This window comes from Camelus ferus, chromosome X (genome assembly GCF_009834535.1).
Source record: "Camelus ferus isolate YT-003-E chromosome X, BCGSAC_Cfer_1.0, whole genome shotgun sequence".
Classification (NCBI taxonomy): domain Eukaryota; kingdom Metazoa; phylum Chordata; class Mammalia; order Artiodactyla; family Camelidae; genus Camelus; species Camelus ferus.
Window position 1 is genome coordinate 59,052,657 of NC_045732.1, and position 19,803 is coordinate 59,072,459.

The 19,803-nt window shown below is 32.3% G+C and overlaps 1 long non-coding RNA gene across 1 annotated transcript; it reads left to right on the top strand.

Moving 5' to 3' along the window:
* The first annotated feature begins 3,124 nt into the window (after positions 1-3,124).
* Positions 3,125-10,995, top strand: LOC116662149. Its single transcript, XR_004318131.1, has 3 exons — positions 3,125-3,196; positions 10,873-10,876; positions 10,985-10,995. It is a non-coding gene; the product is annotated as an uncharacterized LOC116662149 (long non-coding RNA).
* Positions 10,996-19,803: the final 8,808 nt, after the last annotated feature.

The window sequence follows — 19,803 nt, forward strand, 5'->3', positions numbered from 1 at the left end:
AATTCAAAGATGTAAATAACAGGGTGTCAAATATTTTTCTCACCAATCAGCACTATTGAAATATATCAATAAGGTTTGGGTTTCCATGACAACACAATTCACATGCTACAAGAATTAAGCAAGTATAAAAGTATGTATCAAAATGTTACTCTAATAAAAGAATATATGCAAAACCAAGTTATTGTGGAAAAAACTGGAACTAAAAAATATGCATGAAAAATGTCTTTCTGCCTGTATTTGGATTTATTTCTTCAGCAGTTCCTTCCGGTTAATGGAAGAAAAACACAATTTAAGACTTTCTGTTTCATATAATAATGCTTCTTTGTGAAAGCTGTATCTGCTAATTGAATGTAAACACATTTCATTAAGTATTTATGTAAATCAGACAAATTAAAATGTTATTTAAACTATCCCAAACCTTGAAGTAGCTCCTTAAAACTACTTTAAGATTATTTTATAAAGATCAAAAACACCTTGGTGGCATTTTTAGGATTTCACTCTATTAATGTTCAAATTCGTCCAGCCTTTCGAAAAAAGACTAAAAGAGGAAAGCCTTGAACTTCATGGTATAGCCACTGATTTTTATTAATCATTCAGTAAAAGTTTTTAGTTGTGAAATATGTCACACATTTAACAAGTACATGAAATACAAATGCACAGTTTAATGACGAATAATCATGAAGTAATCACCTGTGTAATCACCATCTGTATCAAGAAATAGAACGCTGCTAACTACCCAGAAGCTCTTCACTGTCCCATTTTCCCTGCCTAATCTCAATCACTTATATTTTCTGTAGACATAACACTTAGAATGATTTTATGTTGATCATTTCTTTTTATTTTTTTATATATGTTTACCACCTGAGTATCAAGTATAGATCTCAAATATATATATACCCACACACATTTATACATACAGACATAAATTTGAATATATATACACAAAATTACATAGATATGTGTTGTTAGTTTTACCGATATACCTAGAATTTCAATTTGTAGAGTATACATATCTTTAGCTCTGCTAGGCATCAACTGTTACTGAAAGCAATTACACCACAATAAGAAGTGTATGAGAGTTCATGTTCTTCCAAGATCTTGCCAACCTCTTTAATTTTTGCCAATCCGCTGAGTACATAGTGACACCTCATCATGGTTTTAATTTGCATTTTCCTTGATTATTAATGAGATTGAACATATTTATATATTTTGACCCTTTTATGAAATACATGTTCAACTGTTCTGCTCATTCTTTAGAATAGGTTGTCTGTCTTTTTTCTTTCTGATTCTTAGGAGTTTTTCATGTATTTTGGATAATAAACCATTGTGGTTATACATGCTACACATGTATTCCTCTATCCTGGGTTTGCCTTTTCATACTGCTAATATCTTTTGATACATAGAAGTTCATAATTTTAATGTATTATATTCATTTGTTTTTATGTATTCTATTTTGATTATGAAGTTATTCCTTTCCTGAGGTTTTAAAGGTATTCTATTATCTTATTCTCCTATATTATCTTCCATAAGCTTTCTTTCCATCTCTCTGTCTCTCTCTCTCTTACTTTGTATCATGTCCTTTACCTTTAGATCAATAATCCACCTGGAATTGATTTTTTTGTGGGTGATGTAGAGGTCTGATTTAATTTTCATCTTTTTTTCAAATGGATAACCAGTTGTCCTAGAACTTTCAAAATAAATTTTATATTTTGAAATAATTTTAGATTTATAGAAAAGTTGTGAATTTAATATAGAGGATTCCCATATACCATTCACTCAGTTTCCCCTAATGTTAACATCTTACATAATCATGAAACATTTGCTGAAACTAGGAAATTAACATTGATACAGTATTATTAACTAAAATGCAGACATTACTTAGATTTCACCACATCTCTACAAACGTCTTTTTTATTTTTTATTTTATTTTATTTTATTTTCTGTAATTCAATCTAGGATGTCACATAGCTTTTAGAAAATTATTTTTCCCATATAATAGCCGGTATTTAAAAATAGAAACTTTTAGAACACAAGTTCAAAAATCATGAAGCATACATTTCAAGTCTCAAGAATTAAATAATTAACTATCCTAGTTTAGTGAGATTTAGCTTTCTTTAAAGAATTATGTAACTAACTAGATCACTTGGAGTAAAGCATATTTTAATCATCCTGCTTCACAGATTTATCATAAGTGAGAATTCTACCCCTTTACCTTCTAGAGCTTTTGTTTAAGTGAACCTCCCTTAGTTCTGGATTCTCAAGACAGTGACTTGGAGTTGCTCAGAGCAACCCTTTAAAAACATGATTCTAGAAACTCTTTGGCTTATTCTTATCTCTCAATTTTCCCTTGCCTGAAATGTTGAAAATAGGGCTAGCTAATATTACCTTTTAGACTTAACAGGATCTTGATGTGTTGTGGATTGCTATCTGGACCAATTGTTGGCATCAATGGCTAAGAAAAGATTGAATAAAAGAAACCAAGAATGGAGCAAAAGCTCAGTATCTTGGCTGCTGTGGAATGTACATCTGTCTCTGACATCTTTCTCCTTTACTCACATAGGACACTTGACTTCTTATAAAATATGAATTGGTCCCAAAGATGTAAACAACCTTTCCAGGATCCTACTTTGAGAAAAAAAAATGAGTCTTGTTTTCCCTTTCTTTTAATTGTGGTAATATATGCATTACATAATATTTACCATTCTAATCATTCTTAAGGATACAGTACTATGACATTAAGTAAATTCACATTGTTGTGCAAACATCATCACCACCACCCTTCTCCAGAACATTTTTATCTTCTCAAAATGAAACTCTGTACCCATTAAACAGAAATTTCCATTCTCTCCTCCCCTACACTATGGAAAAACCACCATTCTACTTTCTGTCCTTATGAATTTGACTACAAAGAAAATCCTTATAGTACTGGTCCTTTTGTGACTAGCTTATTTCATGTAGGCTACCATCTTCAAGGTTGATCCATGTTGTAGCATGTGCCAAATTGCCTCTTTTTTTAATGCTAAATAATATTTTACTGTATTTGTTGATTTAATCTTCAGTAGATACTTGGATTGTTCCCACATTTTGGCTAATGTGAATAATGCTGCTACGAACACAGGTATATAAATACCTGTTTGAGTCCACACTTTCAGTTATTTTGGGTATATACCCAGAAGTAGAATTGCTGGATCATATAGTAAATCTGTTTTTAATATTTTGAGGAAATGTCATACCATTTTCCACAGTGGTTGCACATGTTCCATTCCCACTAGAACTGCTCAAGGGTTTTAATTTCTCCACATCCTTTCCAATCTTTATTATTTACTGATTTTTTAAAAAATAATAGTCATCCTAATGGGCCTTGAAACATTGTCTCATTGTGGTTGTGGTTTGATTTCCCTCAGGATTAGTGATGTTAAACATCTTTTCATGTGCTTAGTGGTCATTTGTAAATCTTCTTTAGAGAAATGTTTGTTAAAATCCTTTGCCCATTTGTTTCCTTTTTATCTTTTAACTCCCTCTACCCTTTTCCCCACCCTCCCTCCCATCTCTGGCTACCTCTGCAATGCATAGGGCTATCTCCTAAAACAAATAACTATCAGGCCCAAAATTTAATAGTGGTAAGAATGAGGAACTATTTCCTAATGCTAAGTTATAGCTAGTCTGTAAATATCTTGAGGAGAAAAACTGGGTATATACTTCTCTAAGCCCTACTATCTAGTACAATACTTAGCTTGTTTTCACAATTCATCCATGTTGTAGCATGTACCATTACACACACCAATGAAATATTCCATTGTATGGACATACCACATATTGGTTATCCATGCATCAGTTGATAGACATCTGGATTGTTTCCATCTTTGGCTATTATGAATAACGGTGCTATGAAGATTCATGTACAAGCTTTTGCGTGGTCATATGTCCTCAACTCTCTCAGGTATACCACGAGAAGTGAAAATTCTGGAGCATATGGTAACTATGTTTAGGCTTTTGAGAAACCACCAGAAACTATTTTCCAAAGCAACCGCATCATTTTATAATCACATCTGTAGTATTTGAAGATTCTCATTTCTCCATAAGCCAAGACTTGTTATAATGTCTTTCTGATTAATACCATCTCACTGAGTATGGAGTGGTATCTCATTGTGGTTTGGATTTGCATTTCCCTTGTGATTTGTGAAAAGTTAAGCATCTTTTCTTATTTATTGGCCTATTTGCATATCTTTGGAGAACTATCTAGCCATATCCTTTGCCAATTTTTTAGTTGGATAATTTATCCTTTTATTTTAAAGTGGTTAGTCTCTTTATATATCCTGGATACAAGTCCCCTATCAGATATATGACTTGCAAAAAAAATCATACTGGTTTGCTTGGTCCTTTTACCTCTTTAAGTATCATTCAAACCCAAAAGTTTTAATTGTGATAAGTTAAAATTTATATAATTTTTATTGTTGTTGTTGATGCTTTTGGTCTTTGTCAAATCCAAAGTACTAAGATTTATCCTTATCTTTTCTTCTAAAAGTTTACAGCTTTAACTTACATTTAGGCCATTGATCCATTTAGAGTTAATTTTGTATACAGTCTTAGATAAGCATCCAAATCATCCTTTTGCATGTATCTGTACCATTTATTGAAAAAACTATTTTCCCCATTGTGTAGTCTCACTATACTTGTCAGTTGACCATAGACATATGGATTTATTTTTGGATTTTTAATTCCAATTCCATTAATCTGCACCAGTATTGCATTGTATTGATTATCATTGTTTTATAGGAAGATTTTAAATCAGGAAATGTGATTCTTCCTATTTTTGTTTTGTTTTTCTTTTTAAAGATATTTTTGTCTATTCTGGGTTCCTTGCAATTCTTTATGAATTTTGGAATCAGCTTTCCAATTTTCATAAAGAAGACATCTTGGATTCTGATCGAGATTATGTTGAATCTATAATCTGGTTGGGTAATATTTCCATCTTATCAATATTGTCTTCTAATCCATAAACTTGGAATGCATTTCCAATTATTTAGGTATTCTGTAATTTATTTCAACACTGTTTTGTCATTTACAAAGTACAGTTTGCACTTCTTTTTTAAAAATTCTGAAGCTTTTATTTATTTCTTATATTATTATAAATTAAATTGTTTCATCTTTTCATTTTCAGATTGAAAATAACAATGCCTGATTTTATAAGACTAATAGCTCAACGTGTATCTTATTTTCAAAACTACTGTAATATTTCTAACAAATGGGAAGAAGACAAGTTATCAAAACTTATGAAAGTTATTAGGATGTCAAAATATTATAACAAAAGTAAGCAACTCCATATCTCTAATTCTAGTGAAATCTTTGGTAGATCTATCATTTTAGTTATCTTCAACAGAAAAATTATGGAAATCAATGTATGTATTGATTTTTGACAATTTAAAATTGGGAAACCAAATTACTTTTATTATTCATAACGTATATGTCACATTTTTCCTCTTGGCTCTTGGCAGTGCTTATCAGTCATGACCCAATGATCTTACTGTATGTCTGTCTAATACAAAATGTGGGTGGTGGTACTGGTGGAGGAAATACTGCTGCTACTGTTCCTTACTTGAAAAATATATAGTATACAATACTTAAGAGAATATCTTTTTTTCTCTTGAGGTTTCAAATACACTATACTTTTTGTTCTCAAAATACCTTTCATCCCACACACTCCTTTTTCAATTTCTTAAAAGTATTTAATAGTTTTACCTGGTAGTTTTACTAACTACTTAGTAAGATAGGCAGTTTCACCTATCTTACTAAATTTCTATAAGCTGATTTATCAAGAGTATGTGTGGTATCTAAATGCTAAGAACAGCTTAAAACATGCGATTTTTTTGAAGACAAGATTGCAATGTGTCAATTTTCTGAAGAATGAAATGAGTGTGTGTGTGTGTGTATGTGTGTATGTGTGTGTGTGTGTGTGTGTGTGCTTGTATGTGTAAGAGACTTCTCTTTAAAATGCCTCTTTCCTTTCAACTACTTTCATGTGCGAAATTTTGTTGGAGAGAGCAATCCCAGTTTCCTGTGATCTCAAATGAATAATAGTACAATATTCAGATGTAAACTCTAGAAAAGAGGCCATTCCAGGACCCAAATATAATTCAATGAGCTGCCATTTGATTGGTTAGCATTTCAAACATAAGAGATTTCTATGCATTGATTCCTCCACATTCCTGGCAATAATTTATCCAATTTGTTTGACTGATTGACTCTTTGAATTACAAGACACATTTATTTGAATGAAGTACCTACATCATCAAATCAATATAAAGCTGTATTCCTGCATTAAGTACCAGTTTAGAAAGTGTGATTGAATTTCCATACAAATGAATTGATGTGATAGATTTCTTTACTATTTGGATTAGACATAGAAAATAAGAAACAAGGGAGTGTAAGTTTGCTTTGTTTTATTATAAGGATAGATCTTGCTCTACTTTTAACTTGTTAGCCTTTAAATTTAATAGTAGTTTTCAAAAGCATAGTATCTAAATAATGGACATTAATTCCTAGTAGTTTGCATCAAATATATCCAAAATTACATAGGTTGCATTCACTGACACTGCTATGGATTTGGATATTTGCAATATGAACCTCAGGGATAATGCTAAATAGATACCACTCCTGAACATATGTAATTGACTAAAAACATTCTTTTGAAACAAACAAATCAAAGCATTTATAAAATGGCATTTTGAAAATTCCTTTCCTAAATTACACTATGGCATAAATTGTATTAAGGTTGTAGCTCTAAGATGCCAACGAATGGCTGATTTCAGGGGAGAAAAAAATGTAAATGATATTGGCACTTGTATTAGTTCAGTCAGGGTTCTCCAGAGAAACAGAACCAATAGGATACATCTGTTTATAGCTATATTATCTATCTCTCTCTCTCTCTCTCTCTCTCTCTCTCTCTGTATCTACGTCATCTATATCTATATATTGTCTAGAGAGAGGGAGACAAAGAGCCAGCAGGCTGGAAACTCAGGCATGATTCCTATGTTGGTCTTTAGGCCGAATTCCTTTTCCAGGAAATTGGTTTTTGCTCTTAAGGCTTTCAAGTGATTGTATGAAGCCTATCCATGCTATCAGGGTAATCTTTACTTAAAGTCAACTAACTGTAAATGTGAATCACATCTACAAAATAACTTCAAAGCAACCTCAAGACTAATGTTTGACCTTGGTCAGACTTAAGTCCATGGAAGAAATAAACGTGTTCCTTTACTTCCTACAATATCCCCTTAGTTGGAGGAACGATAGCCTAGCCAAGATGACATATAAAATTAGCAATCACAGTATTATGCAATAAATAGATCACTCTTTGCCTTTTCCCTTTTAAAAAGTCAATTAACTGTTATTGGTACACTGTGTAAGTACAGCCTGAATTATATGCTTATAATCAGTATATAAGAAAAAGAGCTCACTAGAGAAATTGACTAGTATTAGGCTAAGTTATTATATTCTGGAGTGTTTAATAACTAGCCTGTAAATAGAAGTTATTGATAGTAGATCACATCAAAGTAGAGAATCTCTTTCAATCACAGAAAATGGCACTGGAATATAAAATTATTCTATTTTTGACCAAATTCCCTACCCAAACTATCTGTACATTATGTTTCAATATAATGTAATTTAAAATTTATTCAGAAGACTATAGAAATTGCATTTGATAGCTTTTAAAATTCTGAAATTGCTAATATAAATTATTAATTACAAGAATATTATTTTGCTAAAAGATTGACAAGTAAGAGGTAATAAATACTGTGTAGATATTTTCTTGATATCTGCAAGTGTACACGATAAAGGAACAATTGCTCTGTGTCTTAAAATTATAGTTGCAGGGTAGTGTTAATTACTATAATTAGACTTGATATTTCTTAAAGAGATTCGTTTTGCTAAAAGGATTCTCACAATTGCTTAAATATCTATTTTCAGACATTATTTTACATTTGATGGCAGAATTTCTTCTTTCTAACTTCTGGGGTAATTTCAGACATTCTTTAAAAAAATAACGTCTTACCAGTTAAATTAAGAATGCTTTGAATTCAGCTACCTGATCAGTAATTATGGAAGTGACATTCATTTTAGTGATATCCTTATTAATCTAAATCTCTGGATTTCCCAAGATAGTTATGTCCCCCTAACTAAGGGGATATTGTGGGAAGTAAAGGAACATATTTATTCCTTCCTTGAAAATAAATCTGACCAAGGAGTAATTAAAAGTACTATCATATTAGAATTCTAGGAAAGATACTCTGTTTAACAGCTTTGGGTAGACTAACTTTGGTTCTATTTTAGATGTAGTTTTTGTGTGTGTGTGTGTGGGGGGGTTTTAAGAAGTAAATTAAAAATTGATGATGAATAAGCCATACATACAAAGCTACAGAGCTTTAATAATCACAGTAAAGTCTGAATTCCTATCAAAATTAATAGGATAATTGATTTAACAATTTTTCCATTTTAAAAATCCTCTTAAATGATTGAATTTCTGCTTGGTTTTGAACAGAAATATGCAGGTGGATTTTATAAATGCATTTTTAAAATATTATATTATGAAAGAACCTTTTTAGGTAATGAAATTCCAAACATCTTTATTCCTTAGAATCTGGAAAAAAATCATAATCTCTTATTGTTCTCTTATGGCCAGGGATTAATAATCCTTGTTATTAGAGATAGATAAAATTACAAGATTACCCCTGCCGTCACCTGTTTTTTTGGGATAAGGTATTAACATCTGAAAAAAAAATTCAGGCTGCCTACAGAGATTGACTTATTCATCATTGTTCCACATATCATCTTAGTATTGGGTAAAATCATGTATTTCCTTTGATGTATTCTTGCCACAATTTTCCATATTTTGCTTTCAGTCTTTAAAAAAATTTGCTATTTTTTCACCTACTTTTCAATTAGTCCAGTGGAGCTCACTCTTATGTATGCATCCAAATTATCTGATGGTCTTGTTAGACCACAGATTGCTGTGTTCAGCTCTAGAGTTTCTGATACACTAGGTCTAGTGCTGGGTCCCCCAAATTTGCATTTCTAACAAGTTGTCATATTATATTGATGTTACTGATCTGGGAAACACACTTTGAGAAGCCTTGATTTAGCCTTCTTGTTTCTCACTTGGACTTCATATTTTATGTTTCCTAGATAGGGAAGAGCTGAGAATACTAAGGGGATACTTGAAGACAAAAGAGTTTTTTCCCTAGATCAGCAGTTCTCAAACTTACCCACACAATGGTAACACTTAAATCGTTTTAAAAACTAAGGATGCCTAGATCCCTCCATCAGAGATTTTAAATCAATTGGTCTGGATAGTATTCTGTGCACGGGAATTTTTAAAGTTCCTTGAGTTATTCTGATATGCAGCCAAGATTGAGAACCACCATTTTAGAAGGATAGGGGTTACAATTAACTTCCCTTAATATTAGAGAAGAATGACAGTTAGAGTAAATACCACTTTCCCCCCAAATCCCCCTTTCTAGAAATATTCACATCCTCCTAAATGTGCACACCCTCTGGAAATATTCAACCAAATGATTGGACATTATTTTTGAAGTCAGAAAGACTCTTCTTTCTTTCCATGCAATGAGTTTTTGAGATGTTCAGATTTTTAGGTTCAAGTAGAAACGGAAGATCTGGGAAAGAAAAAAAAAAGAGATAATGCTAACAATGTTGGCAGTGAGATAAGACCTGGTATTTTTATCAGACTACTCTATAACTTCAATCATCCTAGTTGGTAGTTTCTGTCAACAAAGGAGAAAGCAGAATTTTCAGGAGTTACTATTGACTAGGACTTTAAGAAGAGACAAAGCTTATTATAAAGAACAACTTCAAACTAAGTTTGAACATGTTGGAATGGACTAAGTAATGGTTCTTCATCAAGGATAGTTTGGCCCTTCAGGAGACATTTGGCAATGTCTTAAGACATTTTTTGTTATCACACATGGCTAAGGGAATGGGGCAGGGATGGAAGTGGACAGGTTCTACTGGCTTCTAGTGTGCAGAAGCCAGGGATGTTGCAAAATGTCCTACAATGCATTGGACAGCCCTCCACAACCATTCTTTAGCCCCAGATGTCAATATTACTGAGGTTGAGAAATTCTGGTCTAAGTCATCTGACTCAATAAACTGTTGTCTGATTCATCTATAATGATGTTGAATAGTTACAGCTTTTAAAAAATATGTTGCTTTCTGATACATAGCATCACTGGAAAATAAAACTGATTATTTGATCAATTAATGTGATTAATTTAAAAATAAATCTGGAAAAAATGTTAGTTTTTTTTATTGTACCCAAAACAATGACATGCTCTAAGTAGAAGTTTGACTACTGCTATTATTATTGCTATTACTATTATTATTGAATTGGAAGTAGCAGTATAAGGAAATGAGTGATACCACATTTTTGACACAATAATGAAAAATGAGAGGCATTAACTAATCCTTTGCATAGTTCTATAATCTGAATGTTGGCAAAACAGTCTTCCAATAATACAAGTGCTCAAGAGAAATCATGCCAAGGGAAGTCATTCACATTTTCATTTCTTTAAAGACAGTCATAAAAATCTCTTTCTTTTATTTGGCTGACATTGGGTAAATATACAAATTTTTCCTTCTTAATATTTGTCTAAAAATCATTATCCTGTGGAAATCTTAAGGCTTTTGAAGAGAGAAACAATGTGGAAAGACACTTCTCTGTGCAAGAAATTTACTATTTCTGAAACAGACTTTCAATCCATGTACATAAAAATGCATCTTAATTGGTGTTTTCTTTTCTCCATTGTATTCCTGCTTTCCCCAATTATCTGATTTGTAATTTTTAAACAGAAATTGTCAGAGAAAAGTTTTCACTTAGAATGACTTTTTGCAGGCAAGATATAAATTCCTGAAATTAAGAGTTTATAATGGAAATGCTGACACAATCTTAACTTTAGTTTTGTGAAGAGCACAGTATAATAAATTAGTCACTTGTCTTCTGTCTCTGTCACAAGTTCTATAAATCAAAATCTTGGAATATAAATCATGTTTTATAAGTTTTTTTTTGTAAATTTGTTCTACATACCAGCACTGGTAATAATATTTTGTCAGTAAATAATACTGTTCATGGTCATACTCTTGTGCCAGTTCATTGAGTTAATTTAAAAATAGTAAAAATCATATTTTGGGAAGATTTGAAAATATATCTTCAGAACATATTGCTCACAATACTATTTTAATTTAGAAAAATTGGGAGAAAAGAACTGAATGTGTAAGTTAGAAAGTTACTTGACAATTTTTATGTTAAGTGCACAGACCTCACTCTTGCCATAAAGATATCATACATCAAATATCTGATTAAATGTATTCAAAAAATTTGATAGCCACTCAACAAACAAAAATATAAAAGGAAAAAATGGCCTCTCTGTAGATCATCCACCAAAATACAAGGTAATTTTATACTTGTAATCAAAATATTTATTTTTTCAGAATAACTTGTGGTTGCCAAGTGGGTAGGGGTTGGGAAGGGACAGACTGGAATTTCAAAATTTGTAGATACTGACATGCATATGCAGAATAGATAAACAAGATTATACTGTATAGCACAGGGAAATATACACTAGATCTTGTGGTAGCTCACAGCAAAAAAAAAAAAATGTTACAATGGATATACATATGTTCATGTATAACTGAAAAATTGTGCTCTACACTGGAATTTGACACAACATTGTAAAATGACTATAACTCAATAAAAAATGTTAAAAGCAAAACAAAGCAAAACAAAAGAACATGTTATGAGTGAGACAATTTACAGAGTTTCTAAATATCAACAGGAAATTATTAAATTTATTTTATTCCTTAATTAAATGAGTTTATCTCATTATAAACAATTCAAACAGTATGTATTTATATAGCCTAACAATGGGACACCCTTATCACCACTGTAATCATCATCCTTTCCATGGTTAATGAAGGCTCACAGTTTAGTGTGAATAATTTAAGAAAATTTCTTATTTTTTACACACCCACATACAAACAAAATACATATTTACAGTCTCATGTGAGTATCCAGTGACTGTGTACTTATTTGTATATAAACCCTCAATTTTGGTTCTATTTTATATCATATGATCTATATTTATATGGCAACTGGCTTCCTTTTTTTTTCATTTAACACAAACACTTGGAGCTCTTTCAGTTTCAATACATGCAGTTCTACCTCATTCTTTTAAAAATCTTTACTTAATGTGTGACATTTTAACCATTTTTCAATGGATGTACATTTAAGATTTTTTTCCTCCAACTTTTCACTGTTAAAAACGTACTGCAATAAATGGATTTGTGTTTCGTGTTTTGCGTACATGTATGAATATTTCTCTACAACAAATAGATCCTTATAATGGAATTTTTTAGTTAAAATGGATGCATACTTGAATTTTTCAATATTTTAAAATATTCTTACCAAGTTCTTCAGCAACATCTGCATTTATTTACATTATCACTCATTGTGTATATGTGCAAGCCTTATTATATTCATGTGCACATCAACACTACCTTTTGTTAACCTTCCCAAGATGGGCAATATAAGATGAGTAATGATTTGTGTGTGTGTGTGTGTGTGCATGAGTGCGTGGTGGAAGACGGAAACACTGGTAAAGTGAGTTGCTTTAAATATGTCTAGTAGAAAGTTCTGGATGGCAAGACCTAGTTGAAACTGGAGCTATAGCTTTGTGAATATTTGAAATCTGAGAAACAGATGAGTTTACAGGGATTTTATGTCAAGTGGGTTATAGTTTTATGACATTTCAATGCATTGCTATATTCATATGATTGTATATAGGAGTATATCAATGAAAGGGGACTAGATTGGTATAATCTGCTGTTAATTTGGGTTCCCCTGAAAGCAGACCTTGAGACAATGCTTGGAGGCAGATAATTGGGGGGAGGTATTTGAGGAAGCCAAATTGAGGAAGCAGGAAAGTGATAGAGGGAAGAAAAAAAGCCAATACGTAGGAGCATGTTTGTCATTGGTGACCAGCTGGTATTTGTAATGGTGATTGTAACTACTTAACTGTATAATAGCTTAAAGGGGTTTTTCTTATTCTTTTGCTGACAAGCATTAGGCCAGAGAGGAGGGGTACGTGGGTGATCTGCCCATATTCCTCATTTTGCTCCCAACAGCTCAGAAACACATTTGGGTGTTTTGTGCATTTTGTTTTTCATAACTCGCCCCAGCTGTACATGTCCACAGTTAGTTTTAGCCATTTGTGGTTTCTTTGTATTCTGTTGTTTGAGGTGCAGATCTCGGCCTACACCAAGAGGTCTCAGGACTCAGCCTGCCTAAAACACTAGAAGCATCTATCAACATAATGTTAAACTGCATAAGTTTTTCTCTAGAGCTCTTTTCTACAGACCTTCTACCTATGCATTCTTTGTTCTAGGCACAAGAATATTAGAAAAGTCCCAAAGCCAGAGGTGAATTTCATACATACCCAGAAGAGGGAAGGGACCACTGCATCTGTGAGAAACAAGAACAACTTTGCTACAATTTGTTACCTTGCATGCGATCTTTATGAAAACTAGCTCTGCCCCTTGAACTCTTGACCTTTTACTATAAAACCCCCTTCCTTCTCTCCCCAGCAGGCTCACAGTCTTAGAGGCATTAGCCCACTGTGATCTCCTTTGCCTGGCAAAGAAATAAAGCTGCCTTTTCTACTTCATCCAAAACTCTGCCCTCGAGTCTCAATTCAGTAAGTGGGGTGTGGAGACTGAATTTCGGCAATGTGTTTAAGTCGCTTACCACTGTGGGAAACTGAAGCCTACCCTGCTGGAGGAAGTATGGAGAATGAACCTTGCACCTCATAATTGTCCCCCCTATGGCTTAAGAGTTTACCCTATGGAATGTTAACACCCCCTAAATACATACACACACGCATACACACACACTTCTGGGCTGTATTTGCTTGCAGGTTGAGTTCACAAGCTTTTGGCTTTAGAAAAAGTCTGGAGGCAGAAAATAGCAGGAAGACAGTATGGACACCTGAGGTGAAAACCTTCAGTATGCTTTGCCTGGGAACCATTAACTGCATTATCGCTTCCATTTTATAGATTAAGAAATTTAAGGACAGAAAAGTGAAGCAAAATGCTCAAAATTGTAGTAGAAAAGAACAAATCTGACTCCATTTTAGATCTCTTCCTTTGGCTTTAACCCTGTGCTTTGTTTCCAGATTTCAAGTTACTCAGTAAAAATATTCCTAAATTCTACTGAGCTCTAATATTTACAGCATGTGCAATCAAAAGCATATAGTAAGTTGAACTGAAAATAAATAACAAACAATAAACCCAATGAAATATATACCTCATTTAAGATGCCAAGTACCTAAGTTAATGACATAATTCGTATCTGTTTGTTTATCTTCCAAGTGGAGAAATGGTTTTTCAGAGAATAGTCACATTATAGATTATACACAGAAATTTTCCATAGTGCCTACATCCCTGCCAGCCATAAAACAGGAGGTAAAACAGCAAGGAAAATACAATTGAGAGGTTTAACAAAATGTACACAGAATATTAATGTGCCCCTATCACTTCCTTATGTGCAGCAAATTGTCCTCAGTGTGGTGTGTGAAGTGACTGTGTTATGAAGAGGTATATTCTTCAATATGTATTATTTTACCCCTTGTTGTGGGCAAATATTAATTCAGTAAGTCTCCTGTGAGGGTTAGCAATTTTGAAGGCTTAACTGGGTTATGTCCATACTTTGGAAATTACCTTTTCTTTCCTGCTGAAGAGTTTCCTCAAAATATATTTGGCATTAGTGTTTCTTCCTTATGTCATGTGAATAATACTCTCTACAGAGACTGCTTCTTTTTTTACATAAATGTTTAATTTGTAACATATCTCTGAAGAAACCTACTCATCTTTCTCTTTAATTTCCTTCAGAGCAATTAGAATCTGAGGCACATTCTGTCATTACCACAGGCTGTATGTGCAAAGTGGGATTAGAAGAAACAGTAAAACAATAAGAGGTTCATCACATCTCCCTTGGAAACTTTTTGTTCCAACACAGTGTATGAAGCAATGGTAGCGAGAATTGTAACACTTTTTTATCATAATTTCAAGAAGTTGAGAATAAGAGTAATTACATCCAAGTCTGAAATCTCATGGTAGGTCTCAAGGACTGCTCTTTTTTTTTTTAAACCCACCAGCACTTCTCCCTTCTCACATATATATAATTCCTTCAATCCTTCTTCACAAAGTCTTCCCAGGCAGAAAAGAAGTAAAGAAAGGATTGCTTCCTAAATTCACATCCAATTTACTGGAAATAAAACTTATACAATCCTGTTTTCCTCATATCTTAGCAAATGTAATACTATATGCAAGCAAATTCATTCTTCAGGACCATTCCATTGCTATCCAGCTGGACAAATAATTAAATACAGCGTGACAGAGTGGGGTTTACATCAGGAATTCAAGGTTAACATTTGATTGTCAATCAATTTAGTTCACATTTTAAAAAGACAAAGGAGAAATACAGATTCTTCTCCAAACATGTAGTAAAAACATTGAAAAATCCATTACCTTTCCATAATAAATCAAATATATGTCAGAAAACTAGGACTATAAGATAATATCATCAACCTGATAAAGGCTATATATATATATGTGTATATATATATATACCCTATAGGATAATATTGTACTAATTTGTAGATGACTAAATACTTTTCCCTTAGCATCAGAAACAAATGAAAAAAGAGTAGTCACTTTTGTCACTTCTGTTCAACATTGTACTGGAAGTCTTAGCCAATGCAACATGGCAACAAAAAGGCATAAGTCCATACAGATTGGAAAAGAAGAAATAAAACTGTCTTTATGTGTGCATGGTAGTGCACAAGGAAAAATCCTAGGATATCTACAAAACAGGTACTGGAACTTGGCAAACTTGTGAATTTGGCAAACACAAAATACAAGGCCAACATACAGATAAATGTCTTCAATAAATGCCTACATAATAGCAATGAAAATTAGATATTGAAACATAATAGGGATATGCTTAAGAAAAATGAGTACATGCTTCCACCAAAAGACATCAACAAGAATGTTTACAATTCTCTAATATATAAAAGTATCATCCTCAGGATAAAATATAAATATTTTATAGTATATTCTTATAATTGAATACTGCACAACAATAAGATAAAACTACTGATACATACAACTTGGTTTACTTTGAAAGATAATATGTTGAGTGGAAAACATCAGACACAAAAGTGTATCTGCTGAATGATTCCATTTAAGTGAAACTCAAGAACAAACAAACTAATGTATCATGATGGAGATGAGAAGAATGGATACCACTTTGTAGGGAGGGTTATTGACTAGAAAGGATAAAGAGCAAAACTTCTAGGGTACCAGAAATAGTCAAAATTATGTTCTGGACGGTGGTATCATGAGTAAAATATCATCAAATTGTAGAGATAATATTCTGTTACAGACTTTGTGTATTTTTATCTTATTAAATAGAAAAAATTAACTTGTTTTCTGTCCCACTTTCCATGGGTTGCCCTCTCTAGAGATAATTACTGATAATTTTCTTGTGTACATTTCCAGAGAGAGCCTATACTTTAAAAGCATACATGTATGCATGCATATGAATTACAGAAGACTTTTAACATTATTATGTGCAATACTAATGAGGATTCAGAATCTAACATAATCAATGTTAAAATTCATATTATTTTGCTTTATTAATTATATTATATTCTAACCAGAACAATCAAGCAAGAAAAAGAAATAAAGGGAACTCAAATTGGAAAGGAAGAAGTAATATTATCTCTGCTTGATAAGGTGATATGATCTTATGTATAGAAAACTAAAGATTCTACCAAAAAAAAAAGAAAAACATGTTAAGACTAATAAATTCAGCAAAGTAGTCAGATACAAAGTAGTACAGGCAAGAATGCAGGTATCCTTGCCTTGTTCCTGATGTTATAGGAAAAGCTTTCAGTCACTCACCATTGGGTATGATGTTATCTGTGGGTTTTTCATTTATGGGTCTTATTATGTTGAGGTAGCTTCCTTCTATTCCTAGTTTGTCGAGAGTATTCTTATCATGAAAGGGTGTCGAATTTTGTCAAATGCTTTTTCTGCATTGAAATGATCATGTGTTTTTTTTTTCCCCATCATCTTGTTAATATGGTGTATTTCACTGATCAATTTTCATATATTGAAACATTTTTGCATTCCAGGAATAAATCTCACTTGGTCATGGTATATGATTTCATATGCTGCTGAATTTGACTTTCCAAGATGTTGCTGATCTATGCATTTTTATATGTTGTGTTTTTATTTCCATTTAGTTCAATTTTTTTTTTTTTTATAATTCCACTTGTTATTTCCCCTTTGATCTATGGGTTTTTGTTTTGTTTTGTTTTGTTTGTTTGTTTTTGTGAATTGTGTGGTTTCATTTTCAAATACTTGATGATCTTTAAGATATCTCTGGGTTTTTGTTGTTGTTGTTGTTTCTTATTTGACTCTACTGTGTAAGAGATCATATTCTGTATGATTTCAGTCTTTTCACGTATATTGAGCTGTGTTTATGGCCCGGAAAAATGGCCTAACTTTAAAGGAATATGTATTTTGTTGTTGGATGGAGCGTCCTGTAAATATCAATTAGCTTGTCTTGGTTGATAATCTTATTCAAGTTGTTTATGTTCTTACTGATTTTTCTATGTAATTGTTCCTATGCATTATTGAAAGACTACAGTTACAATTTCCAACTATCATAGTGGATTTGTCTTTATCCTTTCAGTTATGTCAGGCTTTATTTTAGATACTGTGAAACTGTATGTTGTGCAGACAAATCAAGATCTTTTTATTATTATGAACTGTCCGTGTTTATTACTATTGTTATTCTTTATTCTGATGTTTATTTTTTCTGATATTTATATCATCACTACAGCTTTCTTATGCATAGTATTTGCCTTGTATATCTTTTTCATTTTTTTGTTTTTGACAATCCATGTCTTTTTATTTAAAGTGAGTTTCTTGTAAACAACATACAGTCATCCCTTTGTATGCACAGGTTCTGCACCCATGGATTGAACTAACAGAGATGGAAAATATTTTTTTAACTTCCAGAAAGTTCCAAAAAGCAAAACTTAAATTTACCACACCTTGGCAACTATTTACATAGCATTTACATTGTATTAGGTATCATAAGTAATCTAGAGATGATTTAAAGTATACAGGAGGATGCGTGTGTAGGTTATATGCAAATACCGTGCCATTTTATATAAGGGGCTTGAGCATCTGTGGATTTTGGTATCAATGGGATGGTCCTGGAACCATTCCCCTTCAGATACTGAGGGATGACTCTATAGTCAAGTCTTGCTTTTTAAAACAGTGTATCATTCCTGGCTTTTTGTTGGTGTATTAATAAAGTGTACATTTAATACACTTACCAATATGGTCAGGTTCAGTTTACCATTTTAAAATTTGTTTTCTACTTATTCTGTCTATTTTTTCTTAATTTTTTCTTTCTTTGCTGTTTCTTTTAAATTAATTAGTCTTCTTCCTTTTTTTTTTTTAGTTTTTCACTTCATTACCATTATTTCCAACTGTTTGTTTTATCTTAGTGGCCACTCATCCATTTATAATATGCCTCTTTACCTTATTACATTCAACCTTCAAGTAATATTGTACTTTTTATGTATAACATCTGATTCTTCAACAGTTTATTTCCAATTGTTTTCTTCTGAACATTGTGCTTTTATTGTCATACAATTTACTTCTACACATGCTATGAATTCCACATTTATTCTTTCCTAAGAATTGTTTTCTTTTTTTCTTTTTCCCTTCTTTTTTCCCTTCTTTTTTCCCTCTTCCTTCCTTCCTTCCTTCCTTCCTTCCTTCCTTCCTTCCTTCCTTCCTTCCTTCCTTCCTTCCTTCCTTCCTTTCTGTCTTTCTGTCTTACCTTATGGGAATTCACCTTAAATATTACACAGATTGGCATACAGTAAAGACACATATGCAAATTTCTAGAGTCTTTCTCCTCACAAGTCTCTCTTTACGGGACTCTGCACTTAAATTCTAGCCATCTTTGCCTTACTTCTCCAAACTCCACCGTCTGTTTGCTTAGCTAATAAAAATTGCAGGATTTTGGGGGGTCCCTCTTCCTTTCTCTGCAGTCCAAAAATTACTCCCAGCACCATTTTTTAATGAGACTATTTACCCTGCCTTTGAATTGCCATGGCATTTCTGTAGTATGTAGTGACTAAATAATTATGCCTCTGTTCCAGGACTCTATTCTGTCTTTTGGCCTTTTTTGTCTATAAATTGTGGCAATAAGATACTGTCTTAATTACTTTAGCTTTATAGTAAGTCTTGAAATATTGTAGTACGGTCCTCTAAATTTTCCTTCCTTAAGTATATCATACCTATTCCAAGTCCTTTGCATTTCTGTATAAATTTTAGATTCGATTTGTTTTATGTCTCAAAAATATGTCTGGGAATTTATTTTTAAATTTTCCACCTTTTTAAGTTTATCAAGGTATAATTTACAGACTGAAATGTACGTATTTTAAATATTAAATTCATTTAATTTTTATAAATGAGTACATCTGTGTTACCCATACTCTTCTCAAGACACAGAGAATTTCAATACTCCCAGAAAATTCCTTTGAATTTCTTCCCAGGGAATCCCTCTTCCCAAGCTACCACATATTTTATTTCTATCACTACAGAGTTATGTTTATTGTAGAACTTCATAAAAGTGGAATCATACAGTAT